This window comes from Agelaius phoeniceus, chromosome 2 (assembly GCF_051311805.1).
Source record: "Agelaius phoeniceus isolate bAgePho1 chromosome 2, bAgePho1.hap1, whole genome shotgun sequence".
NCBI lineage: Eukaryota > Metazoa > Chordata > Aves > Passeriformes > Icteridae > Agelaius > Agelaius phoeniceus.
Genome location: NC_135266.1, coordinates 106,634,964 through 106,650,075, shown reverse-complemented (window position 1 = coordinate 106,650,075; position 15,112 = coordinate 106,634,964). Strand labels below are relative to the sequence as shown.

Genomic DNA, 15,112 nt, shown 5'->3' with positions numbered 1-15,112 from the left:
TTGGCTGTGATGAGGCTCCTGTCTCTCCACCAGGAAGAAAATTTGGATATTAACATGAAATTCACAGTGTGTGAATGTATCTGGGGAAGAAGAAATACGTAATATCATAAAATCCAATGGGCTGTGCTCAAGCTACAAGCTACATGAATTCATGTATCATTATGGAATTTGAATTCTTTCACTGATGTACACATAATGTTTGATATTTATGTAGTTATTCAAGATTTTCTGAGTAAATCTTTTTACCTGATTGGCCAAATCAAAACCTGAGGGCAATAATTCCTTTAGCTTTAGAAAAAAAAATAATTAGAAATGTTTTGTCGAATACAGAACTTTATTCTACATTTATAGAGATGGATAACCAAGTAACCAAGGATCTGGTAGCTAAGATACTCAACAGATTGCATGATAGTTGGTCCCAGTGCTGATTTGAGTATCTTGTATGGGAAGATGCGAAAACTCTTGTGGAAGAAAGTCTGTTTGTAGGCAGGAATATTACTGAAATGTGTGAGGCAAAAGCTAAAGAAATGCCCTGATATGACTGCACAATGTGAATTTCACAGAGATAGTGTGGAACTGTGATTTGATAAAAAGATAAAAGACTCTCCTATGAGGAAAGGCTGAGAGAACTGAGCTTGCTCAGCCTGGAAAAGAGAGGGCTCTGGGGTAACTTAATTGTGGCCTTTCAGCACCTGAAGGAAACATTCAAGAAAGATGGACAGAAACTATTTATAAAGACCTGGAGCAACAGGGCAAGGGGGAATGGCTTCAAACTGACAGAGAGTAGGTTTAGATTAGATATTAGGAAGAAGTTCTTCCCTCTGAGGGTGGTGAGGCCCTGGCAGAGTTGTCCAGAGAAGCTGTGGATGCCCCATCTCTGGGAGTGTTCAAGGCCAGGCTGGATGGAGCAACCTGGTCTAGTGGAAGGTGGCCATAAAAGGGATTTGGAACGAGATGATCTTCAAGGTCCCTTCCAACCCAAACCATTCTGTGATTCTGTGATTTTGAGTTATATTGCACTAAATTTTCCCCAAAGTTAGTATAATTAGTATATCTTTACTCAGAACATGAGTTTTCCATTATTCCTGTGAATTATCCCTTCCAAAGAGCACAATAACTTCTCTATGATGACATGCACCAGCCATAGTGTGCCTTTATATATGTTAGATTTTGTCAGAAAGAGACAGTTTATAGAAAAGAAAGCTTCTCATATTAACATCATTCCCTATTGGAAAATGGGATTTTAAAAGACACTGCCTATATATTTTCAACAACAAAGTTAATTTTTGTATTTCAAATAACTTTTCGGCCTGTAAACTATATTTAGTGTATAAATAGTTCCCCCTCTACCAGTCAATAACCTGTAAATTATACATGTATAGTGGAAGTAGGAGTTAAGATCCAGAGTCCTCTCTTCCCTGCCTTTGATCACTCATAGCCTGCTCAATCTTACAAGAAGGCTCCGTGCCTTTGATCTCCTCTGCCTCTATCTCTGTTGTTCAGGTTAGCTGGGGATGTTGATTTTAAAGTGTAGGTTTTCCTCACAAAATTAAGTCAGTTCAAACTAAAAAATAACTGCAAATGTAGCTGTTTGTACTAAAACCACTGAAGAAGTCAAAATCTGGAATGAATATTTAAAACATTTCAATGTACAAAGTGTTAATTTCTTCAATATAAAAGTAATTTAAGATCTAGATTTGAGGGATTGTGCTGTTTGGGGTGAGAATATTTTACAGAATCAAGAATTTGCAGTAGAGAAATCGAATAATGCTATATTTAAAACTGTTCTAACCATTTTTACTTCAAAACTCCTTGATACTTTGGTCTGCTGAATCAAAAACACACCTTGCATTGGACTATAGTGCACATGTTCTTTCTTTTCAACTAAGAGTTATGACCTGAGCAGTTTTTTTCAGGCTAATAGACCTCAACCTGCTGGGAATGTAACCCAGCAAAGTGCATGCACAGGTCCCATATTTTTTATGTAATTAAAATAAGAAAATGTGTGGGATAATTTTGGACATATGTACATATGCATCTACCAGGAAAACATTATGATGTTTTGGAAAGTACTGTCCAGAACTGTAGGAATAAAAGGACCTAGGGATGCATGTCATTTCCTTCTTGAAGTAATTATGTTTCAAAAATTTGAATTTTCTCTTTTTGCCAATGAACTCTGCCATACTGAGGTGTAAGACTGTGTCATTTATAGCAGTCAGGGGATAGGTGACACATAGCTTGTGTTCTACTTTTGGTTCAAGGCAGCTAAGCAAAATGATCCTCTTAGATAACATTTTATAAGATTTTAAGGTATGAGCAGCCAGCATTCATTCATTTTCATACAGAGAAAAATATGAAGTAAAAAAAAAAACAACTTTTTATCAGTGACAGATAAATCAATGGTCCAAAGAAGGCCCCCTCTGACATCTTTTATATTACAGTCTGCATTCAGGTCAAGAATGAGTCCTAAGGAAAATAAGTGGCCTTGGGGGACCCTTGCTACATAACTGGGCAGAAGGGAGCAAGAAGTCATTTGGGCTTTCTGCTGAGTTCTATCTGTGCAGTTCCAGGCCCCTGAGGATTTTTCCTTCTGAAGCTTGGGAGAGGATTGTTGTTGTGATGGGGTTCTTTGCACACGTGCATGAGCTCAGAGGAGCATTGCTGGCATTTTTGAAGGGCATCATTGGGATGGGAGCTATACTGGGACAGGTTTAGGCACTAGGCATGCTCCTAAATCAGGGAAAAAGTTCCTGGCTTCCATTCTGGCTATACTTGTCCTTGTTTTGAAGAGATGTTTGGAAAAGACAGATAGTGCTTTTTTTATCACAAGTAGAAGGCATGTAAGGAGGATTTGCTGTTTACCCTCTTTGTTAGCTGATATTCTGTGTGCACTGTCTTCCTACTCTAATGACCAGGAACTATACCAAGTCATCTTCAGATTTCAATTTTCAAAGGTAATGGTCAAGTTGGTGTAAACTGTGGGGGTGTTATTTAGAAATTATCTAATTCAAGGGAGTACTTATGATTCAGTGCAGCGTACGTATCCCTGAGCAGTGTCAGGTATTCTGTGCTCAGTACAGTAATGTTGTTTCTGAAAACAAGTTAATCTTTGGCTCCTTTGCCTCTAAATCTGGTAAAAGCATTTAACTGCCATGCTACCCAGGAATTCTGAGGAGTGATGTGCTGAAAGCTTTTAAATTTAGGGAGGAAAAAATAGATGGTTCAGATTTTTTCATCTACTGAATGGTGATGATAATGCTCAGTCATATTTGCACTTAGACCCAGAAGAGACAAACGAGGTAAAGAGAATGTGTTTTTCTATATCTAAGACTGGATATATGTGAGGGGATTGGATGTTTTATCTCTTGCTGTGAATTTAGTTAATGTTTCTGGAGTGACAGAAGTGAAATAAATCGGAGCTGGAACAAGTATGTTGAAGGAAATGTCTGTGGCAAAGATCTTCCTAGCATCAGGTTTGGTTTGATAGAACACCATGGCATTCCTACCTGTCTGAGCCACTGTGTTGGTGCTTGTGGAGAAAGGGACATATCTCCTTGGGCCTGAATTATCACCTGTAAAAAACTAAAAGTTTTCTAAGGGATGGTGAGTAGTGATAGAGCCTGGCTTTTGCTTGGGCCTCGCTATGAACTTGTCTCCAAACCAGCTCTCCATGCTGTTTGTTCTACCATAACTGTGCTTCCCTGGGAAGAAGAGAAGGGTGTCTCCTGTTTGCTCCTGGTACTTTCTTTATACCATGCAAGAGTTACTGGAAAAGGCTCATCTGAATTTTCAGTAGTGGTTTAATTTCATTTTATTTGTACCCTTTTTTATTTATGAATATCTGCACACTTAAGGGAAAAGCTAATCTTAAAAAATCCATGAGCAAGTCTTTTATTGCCTGAACAAGAGTAGTGGTTGTGCATTATTCAGTTTTCTATTGCTATGTGTTTCTAAAGATTGTTTTAATCCAGTAGCAAAGCAGAAAGAAGGTTGTGAAGAGCTGGTACCCAGCCATACAGCCAAAGGCCAAAAGTTAAATAAGTTTCAAACAACACAGTGAAAAGTTTAAAGGAGAAGGAATTTAAAACAAAATTTTTCATGGAAATTTCAGGAAGGGGAAAATTACACTTAAATTTAAAAGGAATGACATATCTGGCTCTTACCACAGAGCATCTTGCTTAAGTCTCTTAATTCGGTGCTGTTAACCTTAAGGCAGAAAAAACCAGAAGGCATAGTGCCATTTGGAGATAAAATTAAAGTAGCTAGCAGATGATAAATTTTAATTTGCATGCATTTTACAAATAATTTTTGTCACCTCTGTACACTAGGGCCTTTGAGAATGTGATCTGCAGAGCAAGACCATTTAGTTCTAAAGTGTTATGCTGTGCAATATAGTATGTTAAAGTTAATCAGAAATGTGCAATATCCCCGCCACTTGCATGTCCTCTTCACTTTGTGCATTTTCAATTTTTAACTGGTAGTTTTAAACTTTTAAACTTGCTAGTTTTGTTTTCATGTTGAAGAACAGCCATGTAAAGAGCAGAGATTCCCTTTGTATCTGCTTTCACACCAGCATGGATGTTGCATTTATTTCCCATTCTCTGTCAGATTTTCTGTCATATCTTGTGTGGGTTGCCATGCTTGGGGAAGACTCTGCTTTTTTCCTTTCCTATTGTTTAGCCTTTTAACCTGAGAATTTTGGGATGATGGTTGTTCTATGGGAACTGAGTACAGTGCAACTATATTTGTCTGTGAGCAGAAACCCTCGGCACAGCCCAGGTTTCCCATCCTCCTTGCATTCCTCTTGCTGCCTCCTGGGCAGAGGAAGGATCAGTGCCCTGTTCTCCCATGGAGATGTTGTTTCTGTGCAGCTTCCCTCCACCTGGCCTCCCTGCCTCCTCCAGCTGTGCATGAACAGGGCCAGGCACTCCCACAGACACAAGTTCTTGGTTCCCTTTGTGCTGCCCGTGAATTAGTTCACAGACAAAGCACTCTGAGGTTCATCTACATCTCTAATTGTTGTCAGGCACATATGCAAGTGATATTTTAACAGCTTTTTAAAATCCTTCTTGAATATTGGTGAAGTTGGTACTCATTATTGAGGGTTAGCCACATGTTGAAGTGTTTTTCCACACATGGAAAATAAAAAAAAGACTGTAGGATGCTGTGCCTGTCACCCCTCAAAAACTGGTGCTCAGATTTGCCCAGTTCAGACTGTCTATTATTTGGAATTATTGGCAAATATCCTTCTGAGATCTGAAAGTCAGATGGTTCTTTTGTCCTTTTCACCACTAAATAATAGTAGCAAATTTGAGCAGGATATTAATTCATTGTTGTTTATCTGGAGGTTTCTACTCAATTCTACTGGAATCCTTATTTTTCATTATGGTTCAAAATGCATCTGGGTATATGGGTGGTTCTGTTGGAGATGTATTGCAGCCTAAAGATTTTTATGGTTAATGGTAAAATGTAAGGTGGGATGAACTGAACTTGACTCCCAGGTGCCCTATTAGGAAAAAAAAAAAGTAAAAATTTGGTTCGAATTTTGCTCAAATCAATAAGAAAACCACTAAAGTGATAGAAATTGCATCTCAAGTTTCAGTTTCTACCTAAGTCAATTAAAGACATTTGGATGAATTTTCTGAGTCTGGAAAAAATTAATTTACTTCTAAATAATCTCAAAGATGTGTTATTAAATCTCAAAGACCTTTATGGAAAAGTCCCCTCTTGTATCGTTCTTGTGGCTGAGGGGTAATGACACACAGAGCTTGTTTGTGGTTCTTGGAGGTCACTGTGGGCCCTGTGGTCCAAGCCATGGGTCTTGGGGCAAGTAGCTGGAGTGGTAAGCAGCAGTTCCACTTACCTCCTGGTGGCACCTGTTCAGACATCTTTAGTTCACAGGGAAAAGGAAGTCTGGATTCAAAGCCATGCACATGACATTGCAGTCTGGAAGATCATTTGAGAGAGCTTACACCATGTCACTGCATCAGTGGGCTGGGTATCTGGGTGGTTCCAGCTGCTGGCCCTTGAAAACCTCCAAAGCTGGAAAAGAGGCAAACTAAGCCATGAACTGATTTTCTGGAGCCATAGCAAGCTTCTCTTCTGACTGACAGCTCCCACCTTGACCAGAGTGAGGCTGGCCCCACAAGCGCTGGCTCAGCAGACAGGGCAGGGTCACTTCCATCCCCTGATGCTGTACCCAGCGCCTCCTCCCAGCCCTTTGCCCCTGCTGGGCTGGAGTGGTTGTACCTTCTCCTTATCCTCTGGGTCCCACCAGCAATGCCACCTCCATCTATAGAGGCTGCTCCAACTGTTCTCCCCCTCCAGTCACACTTGCCTTCCCAGAAACTCAGATCCCAGCCTCCAAGATGTGCCAGGGGCAAGGCAGGGTGTGACCTGTGCTGCCAGGCTGCCATGTGCACTGTCCTAGTCCCAGCTGGATGACAGCCTCAGGACCTCACTCTCAGGGCTGCACCACCATCATAACAATCTCCCTCCACTTCAAAGCCCCCTTTCTCACACTTCCTTCCTTTGGTAATGAACCTTCAATTTCCTCCAGGTAAATAGAGTGGAACTGGAAAGAACTGTAAAACAAAACATAAAAGTAGCCGAGCTGGAGAGTTATAGCCTGCAGTGTCTCTGGGAATGGGTTTTCCTGTCCTCACACTGCAGTTTCTAGCCTGTTGTCTCCTAGTTTGTTTGCCTTTTCTTCCCAGATTTTAGCTATAAGATCTCTAGCATGCAACCTTCACAGGAGCATTTGGAGACATGCTAATAGGTAGGGAGACTCCTCCCATAGCTCCATTTTTATTAATGGGAGGATCAGAGAAATTGCCACGTTTTTAACATTGCTTTTTGCAGTAGCTATTAAAGTTCATGGTGTAGAAACAGTAAACTCATTTGTTGACAGCACAAAGCTCTGAGGTCAATTCTTCTGTATGAGGTTTTCAGGTGCTGGGAGAGCATGTGTTTGTTGCTCAGTAGGTTATGTGGTATTTTCATTTGGAAGTGACATTTTCCGTGACATTTTACTTTAGAACAATAGCTGGGCAAAATCGAAATTTCAGGTCTGTAGCAGAAGAGTAATGTCTATTACTTAGTCTATTTAGTAACTTGCATCATTTATAAATTCTGCCTGATTGCATCTCTTTTCACAAAATCCAGTTTAAATGCGTTTTGAAGAAGGGAGGGTGCTGACTGGTTTCAAATGTGCTGGTTTGCAAACTTGCAGACCAGCTGTCCTACTCACTGGTGAAGATAAGAGGGCTCAGATGAAGAGTTTTGTGTGGCTGGAAACACAAGCAATTTTCTCAGGAGACTGCTTTGAGGGAGATTGCAGCCCCACTGTTACTGGTGGGTATTGCCGCATGCATGTATAATTTGTGTTAGATAAAATCAGGAAGTAATAAAGACAGGTAAAAAGGAGAGATGAGAGATCTGCTGTGTTGGGTTTTTTCCTTTCCCTTTCTTATTTTTCTTAGGGAGAAAAAAATGTCCAGGGGATGCCACATTAATCTGGGGAGAGGCGAGTGCTGCTTTAAATCAGAAAACTTGTGTTATACCAAGTGCTTTATTTTGGGAACCATTTCAGTATGTTATGAAGGAAAGTTGCAGACTAGGCATGTTTACTAGACCTTTAATTGCTACATTTAGGAGAAAGGCGCTTTTTTTTTTTTTTCTTCTACCCTTCCCCCTCCCCTTTTTAGCGACAAGAAGCCAGAGTTTGCTGTGCAAATGAAGCAGGCTTTGCAAGAATCAGATTCACTTTGGACGACTCTTCACATTCCTCGTCATCATTACATTAGGCAGCACAATTCCATCTCTGGTTGTTGGGCAGAAAAAGTGGGCAGCCTGCCAGGTAGACGTTTCCATGGCTCCCAACCCCCAAAGGTGATGCGTTTTTCAGCTAATTCAATGAAGAGTGGGCTGAACTTTGGGTATAAACTAGACAATAGCTGCCTTCGCAGTATCAGCAGAATGGTTTATGGGAATGCACTCCACATTTGGCAGAGCATCATGTGACCTTACGGCTGAGATTTTGTGATGGTGCCAACGGAGACTTGGAAAGCGGTGCCCGTTCTGACTTTTTTCCTCTTTTCTTACATGGCTCAGAAAATGGTGGATCTTAATACTTGACTTTAGCCAGACTCAGCAAGCAATTGAGCTTTGAAGCACAACTTTGCCTTTATTCTGGCTTTTTTGGCACACCACCAGGAGGCTGTCCCTTTCACGCCTGATAAATTCTGCTTCTTATCTCCAGATAGAAAAAAGAAAGAAAGAAAATATAAGCAGAATAATTATACTTCATAACTGCATTTTAGAACTGCACGTTTTCTTTTTTTATTGGTGACGTGTAGTTTAGAACAGCCCTCCTGAGTGTCTGAAGGATAAAAGTTGTTATTTTTTTTTATTTTTCTGGGTTTTCTTTTCTTTTTGTTTTTTTTTTTTTTTTTTCCTCCTTCCTCCTGTTTAATGAACAGGCGTTTGAACTGGGCAAACGGGGCGACAGCATTGAACATGAGATCATTGCAGCCTAGTGTAGCAAACTGGCACCCTGCCTTTTCACCCCTTTGCTCCGGCACATTTGTGCAAGCCCCATTTATAAAACCGGCGCAGGGGCGAGGTGAATTTTCTGGTCTCTCCCCACCTCTTGTCCTGGGCAGGCAGTTGCGGCAAGGATTGGTGCAGCTTTTGCGCAGTGCTTTGTGCCTGGAATTCCGAGAAGAGCGAGAGAGAGAGAAGACAGGCATCCTGGTCTTCTTCCGAGAAAGAACAGGAGCCCTAAGAAGAAGAAACAAATCTGAGTTTGTCCTACATACAAGAGTAGAGAAAAAAAAAAAGTGACTCTCCTGCTTCCAAAAAAAAAAAATCTGGCATGTTTCACTACAGAGGCATCAGGACGTGTTAGAGCTTCTTAAAACAGTGTAACAAAATGAGCATAGGAGATTGTTTCTTTAAGTACAAAAAAAAAAAAAAAAGAAAAAAGAAATATGGAACTAATTTTTTGTTTGTTTGCATGGTTTTTTCACTATTGCTCACATAGCAGTATTTGGCACTGGGTGAACACGTACCTTTCATATCAGGTATAGCTTCTGTTTCTTTTTTTCCTCTTTTTCTTTTTTTTAAGCCGTTTTAAACGTGTTGTTCTGCAACTGAGTTCTTGTGTATTAATTTTAACGTAGTCTTCTCTTCACACTTTTTTAAACTAACTTTTTGGGGGTGTGTTTGATCTAATGCTGCTAAAGATAGAAAGTAAACAAAAAAATCGAGGCTCTCTAGAAATAAGTGGTTAGGCACATTTTGTCTTAGCTAAGCACTGGAGTTATGCAAAGACATTAATGTTACATTTACTCAGTCTACGCTTTGGTTATCTCTAAGAAAGTTGTGGGTATTTAGATCTGGTTGCTAAGGAAATTAAATTCTTTTTTTACAGTGTGACTCATGCTTTCAGTTTCTAAAGAGGAGAAGTGAAAAAAAAATCATGTTAAGCTGCAGGAAAGGATCGCTCTTGTAGCCTGTATATTAAAGTTGTAACTGAGTTAATTCAAATATGAGTTTCTTACAGTTTATATCTAAATCTCTAACAAAGAAATCAGTGTGATAAGCACTGGAATAAAAGGCACATTATTGGGACATTCATGAAGCACGCCTGGTTTGCAGCCAGTAGCAGTAACTATTTTAAGATATTTGGAAAAGCAGCACTTGTCCAGGAATAGCTGAAAACAGTATTTAAGATACCCATTCAGGATGTTTGTGATAAGTGCATGTACAGTTAAAGTAAGTTTTGAGCAGATGACGCTTTAGTAGAGCCTTTTACTTAAGGCATTTGTCTGTCTGTTGTAACATATTCCTAAGCAATTAGAAGAGTATGTAACAAAATTCATTCTGACTGACAGATTTTGAAAATCTCGGCCAAATCGGTGTTTTACATAGTTTAGATTTTTTTTTAATATTATCTTAGTCTTTTTAATTTATGTTAAAAATACAGATGTTCTTAGCTAGAAATTACTTTGAAATTACAGCATCTCTTCCATCAGAAACTCTTACATTTGTTAGGTTTTTTTCCAAAATGTTCATGATATTTGCATCTATAATAAAAGGCTTTATAAATATTCCTTTATGAAATAGAACTGTTTTAACATGTTATTCACTTTTTATACATTACTGAGTAGAGAGTAATTTCTAAGATTATAGATTATATGATTATGATTATATGCTAGTTTTGCTACTTTATATTTTTGTTGTTCTGCAATGAATTCTGGGAAATTGCTGAATGGAGACCTTATATATATATGACACATACATCTCCATATACCCATTTTGGACCAGAAAGTGTTTCTTAGGTTTATGGTGATACTGCCCTCCCCAATACTTTGTTGGAATAGTTTTGTTTGTCATTGATACCTAAGCCTGTTGAGAAACCAAGGCTTGCATTAGCTTAAAATAACTTTTCAAATTTCTCTATCTGGTCAGACAATCCCCCAATCCCCCCACCAATAAGTTTTTGCAATTGTTTCGTAATTTGAGCCACTTAGTTTATGCCCGTATTTTTCTGAAGTTCCGTACCTAATTACCTCATTGTGTTCACTGCTTGATAAAAAGTACTCCCTTTTGTTAAGTTTGCTCCTTCTCTTCTGAAATTCCTAATAGAAATTAAGTATTTGCAGGTTAAAAAAAAGGCTGGAAATTAATAAAAGAAAGAGTCCCTTTTCCAAAGCATGCATGTTCACAGCATGTCTTCCCATGGCCCTGAGGAGGGGCGTCAGCACTGTCGGGTTTATCTTAAAAGCATAATTACTAATTTTGTGTCTATTTCATGTTCAGAAAACACTTGACATAAAACAGATATTTCAAAATCTTTCTCTCACTGTTTTTGTTGGTTTTTTTTTTAATTTTAGTGAAAGAAAAATTAAAATGAAAAAGGAAAATGAAGAAGTTAATGATACCAGATTTCAGCGAAGGTAATACAATGATCTTAAATAACTTTTTTCTTTTTTTTTTTTTGGTTATAGAGTAAAGCTATTGGCAAGAACCTGAAACAGTTTAAAAAAATATTTCCTTAAGACAGCCTACAAATATAATTTCAGAGATGTGTATTAAACTTTTGCTCTCATTATTTGCTGTTGGGAATGTTGCAGATTGTGTAGCTGTAACTGTGTAAAGAAGTAGCTGTAGCTTTATACTGTACGTTTAAATGAAGCTTAAGAATTAACTGAAAAATCAAAACATAATTTGTTCTTTGATTAGGCCTAGCAGATATAAAAGATATATATTATATAAGACATGTATTTACTAATATACTCATATTACTAATATATTTATAGTACATATATCTACTTTCTACTGTATAACTATAATGCAGTGACCAATTATTTTTCAAATGTGAAATATATCTTCTATTCACAAAAATAAAAAAGAAAGAAAATTGGAAAAGTAATTTTATAGCACTTATTACAATCATTCATTAAGTTGTATATGCAGTCTGCATACTTATTTCTGATACTAGGATAACTATTCTAGTTGGAGGGCTTGTCTCTACATATTCTCTACAGCATCAGCAGAATGCAGTTATAAAAATATCATTCCTTCTGAATGCTGAAGTGTTGCATAGAAACTGAAAGCAGGTTTAAAAGAGACTTTTCTAGAAAATAAACTAAAGTTATTTTAAAATGCAAGAGGGTATGAACATGCAAGATTTAATTCACTAATTTAAAAAAGAAAAGAGAAGGAAACGGTAATTCACTAATGCTCAGCTGTCATTACTGAACCAGAAATACATGTTGAAGTCTGAAAATACACCTTTATATGGTGCCTGGTTTTAAAATTATACCTGAGTCTCATGGCTGAATTTTACAAATGTCTTTGTATTCATATTGTTGCAAGTTATTCTGATGTGCCAGGTGCAGTATTTATCAATGTTTTCGGTTAGAGTATGAAAGTTATAAAACTGTGTCTCTGTGTCACCCTTCTGAATTACTGGGTTTTGCCCCAGAGAAGTTGTTTTCAGTCTGTTGTTTAGGGTACCCTACATTCAGTGTGGGATAATTTTTAGAGGGTTGCTTGCCGGTCACAAGAAGGATGAATTTGTTGCAGGTGTTAACCCTGAAGTTTTGCAAGATTGCATTTCCACTTGCATTCTCATTAGTAGGGAATTGCATTGATGGGAGGGTTAGTGAATAAAATATACAAATTAACTTCTTTGCTTTGCTTAGTGGCTGTTATCCAATCCACAAGTTATTGTCAAGCAGTACTTTAGTTGTGGTGTAATGTGAAGAAATAGCTATGCAGTTTTCACAATATTGTATGGGAGTAGCACTCCACTGTGCCTTGTTGCATCTCAGATTTGATGGGGTGAATTGTATTTTGAGTTGTAGTACATTATATGAGCTCAGACATGAAGGAAAACCCGTACTGTTCACTTCTATGACATGTCCAGTTTTTGATTCCAGTTGAGCACACCATAGTCAGATGCAAGTTGGGAGCTGAGGGTTCATCAGTAAGGGAAACAGTGCACAAAAGGACATTAGTTCCAGCTGAAGACAAAACAATCTCTTGCCGTTAAACTGTTAAAAAAAAAAAATCCTTCCATTTTCAAATAGAAACTAGTCACAAATCTTTGGCTTGTTTGTTGCCTCCACCATTTATGCAGTTGAGCTTGGAGGAGCCTTCTTTGCAATAGATGGTAATGTTTTCACTCCTGAGTAGCCGTTCTCGCATCGCATGGTATGTTTGTTTGTTTGTTTGAAGTCTCCTGCAGTCCCTGTAAGAGGAAAGCCCTAACCAGCCATGCCAATTGGCATAAACCCGTAGATCCGATCTTGTGTTGAAACGCACTGCACAAGCTCGCTTCTATGGGTCTGTGTCAGTGTGGTGATCTGGCAAAACTTCACGCAGCACCCACTGCAGTGGTGTTTGACAACAAGCCCAAATGAGTGTACAGAACCATGTGCTGATTCTGGAATTCTTCTCTTGTCCATTGCCTTCCAACCTGATTAAGGGATTTGTTCTTTTATAGTTTGCTTTAAGCATCTGTGGCTTAATATCTTATTAAAATTTAGAAAGAGGTGTGAGGGAACTGTAGGGTTTCCAGTGAGGGAGTGTAGTATATACAATTTCCTGGCTTTACTAAATATGCCATTCCATGGTACTGCACTCAAAAACAAAGAAGGCATTTATATTTTTTTCTTATTTTAAAGTAACACCAAATACTTATTTATTTCCAGAGATGTTCTGGGTTTTCATCCCTATCAAATATGTATGTATATATATACGCACACAGCACACGTATATATCTTTATACATATGTAAACAAGATAGAACAGAAGTTCTACTTCTGCAGTAGAAAAATCTATCTAAGAATATGCCTTGTGGTCTGAAAAGTGGGAAATAACTGCAGTGGAAAGCCTCCCCCCATGGGAAATATGTAGGCCAGTGGCTGCTGTCACATTTCAAAGAAAGGCTGAAGAAATGAAGAAGACTTTATGGTCACCGTCGGAAGCTGTGTGCATCCGGGTTGAGGTAGTAGGTTGTATGGTTTAGAGTTACACCCTGGGAGTTAACTGTACAACCTTCTAGCTTTCCTTGGAGCACACTTGAGCCATCGAGGAATTCATCACCACTTTAATCTGATCAGGGAAAGTATGCAAAAAGGTATTGTTTCATGGCTGTACATAATGATCACTCTGAGGCTTTATTGATGTTGAAATAGTCCTGATGACTTGATTATTTCATTTAAATCCTGTTATGAACAATGCTGACACATTGCCTTAATGGACTGTGACTATGTACCGCAGGCACTTAAGGAAAGAATGATGATTATTTTAATTCCATTAACAGGAAAGGTTTAAAAGTTATTTTGGTTTATAATCTCAGGAAAATACCAAGTATTTAATGCTTTTTTCATTCTTCAGGGAATAGCTTATCCTATACATTTGATTTTTGTTGCTGGCATTATATAGGTCTATATATTTTTTAAAAAGGAAAAGAACATTTTCTTTTGTCCTTAAAATGCTTTCCAGAAAATATTGCATGCTGCTGCTTGGATAGCAGTGGCAATGTCACAAGTTGATGCTAGTCTTCCCTGGATTTATGATATTATTTCTTTGTGCCTGAAGAACTCAGTGTTATGAGCACAGATCCAAATGACCTGCAGACCCACCTGTGTTCCCACCTTCTTGTGACTCAGTGACTCAGCCCAGCCCCACTCTGGGGTCTCAGCACCTGTGTCCTTACACAGCACATCAGAACAAATGTCAGGCCAGGGTCAGACCTGACCCAACATGCCCTTGTCTGTTTCAGTCCTTGATTCATCTTTCTAGCTCAGCAGGACTTGGAGAAGTCACACTCCCTGTGCAAATGGTCCCCAAAACACTGGAAACTGCCCCCAGTACCAGGTCCCAGCACTGGGTGCCTCCACCCATGTGGGATGGGTGCCATAGACAAAATTATCCCTCCTCAATCCTGGTGTTCTAGCTGCGTGCCTTATGCATGCTTTTTTTTTTTCTTGTTGTTGATTTGTTGTTTTGCTGGGTTTTTTGTCCTTTTTTGTTTTTTTTAAGGAAATACCAGAATGAACTAAGAAAAAAAAAATTCCCAATCTGACTCTGAAGACAAAATTGGGCTTGTGGAGGTTTAAGCCCCAATTTCCGTGACCCCATTTCATTCTGGTTTGCAGCCTTCCTCATCCTGCCTGGAAAAACAAATGTCCCTTAATATGTACCTCCCATGAGCAGGTATCCTGACAGAAAGAGACAAAAAGATTGAGTGTTTCCACTCCTAGAAACAGCTATGAAGAAGGAGAGAAAAGAGCTGTGCCTGTATATTCACCATGATTTTTTAAGTGAGGGCTACTTCTGGAGCTGACCTCAAAGATGAGGTCTCCCCAGTGAGATGGAACACACATTATTGCCAAAATCAGAGCATCTGGACCAGACAGTGATGCTCATTCCATAATAGCTGGGAAAAAGTGACACTGTCTTTTTCCACATACTTTTCCATAAAAAGTGAAAAGGAGTATTATTTTCAAGAACAATTTGTCATTAAAGACAGCAATAGTGATAATTTTGCTGGAAAGTGACTTAGTTTTGTTTATGCGCTCTGCAAAAGAGCAGAG

The 15,112-nt window shown here is 38.7% G+C and overlaps 1 protein-coding gene and 1 long non-coding RNA gene across 10 annotated transcripts in view; one reads left to right on the top strand and one right to left on the bottom strand.

The window, feature by feature from the left end:
• Positions 1–15,112, top strand: part of LOC129134979 (uncharacterized) — a 279,312-nt gene that overhangs the window by 229,611 nt on the left and 34,589 nt on the right. For 5 of the 8 annotated variants that reach the window (XR_013181065.1, XR_013181062.1, XR_013181064.1 and 2 more), the window contains one exon: positions 10,899–10,937. The exons of 1 other annotated variant lie outside the window; for it this stretch is intronic. The gene's annotated coding sequence lies outside the window, so the exon portion shown is untranslated. Of the gene's footprint in view, positions 1–10,898; positions 10,962–15,112 lie in introns of those variants that run through there. 2 more of the 8 variants (XR_013181070.1, XR_013181066.1) reach the window with 1 other exon arrangement.
• LOC143693408 (uncharacterized) overlaps positions 1–15,112 on the bottom strand; it is a 44,650-nt gene that overhangs the window by 2,709 nt on the left and 26,829 nt on the right. For both annotated transcript variants that reach the window (XR_013181072.1, XR_013181073.1), the window contains 2 exons: positions 8,648–8,781; positions 5,864–6,042 (listed from right to left, as the gene is read on the bottom strand). This is a non-coding gene — a long non-coding RNA (uncharacterized LOC143693408). The remainder of the gene's footprint in view (positions 1–5,863; positions 6,043–8,647; positions 8,782–15,112) is intronic.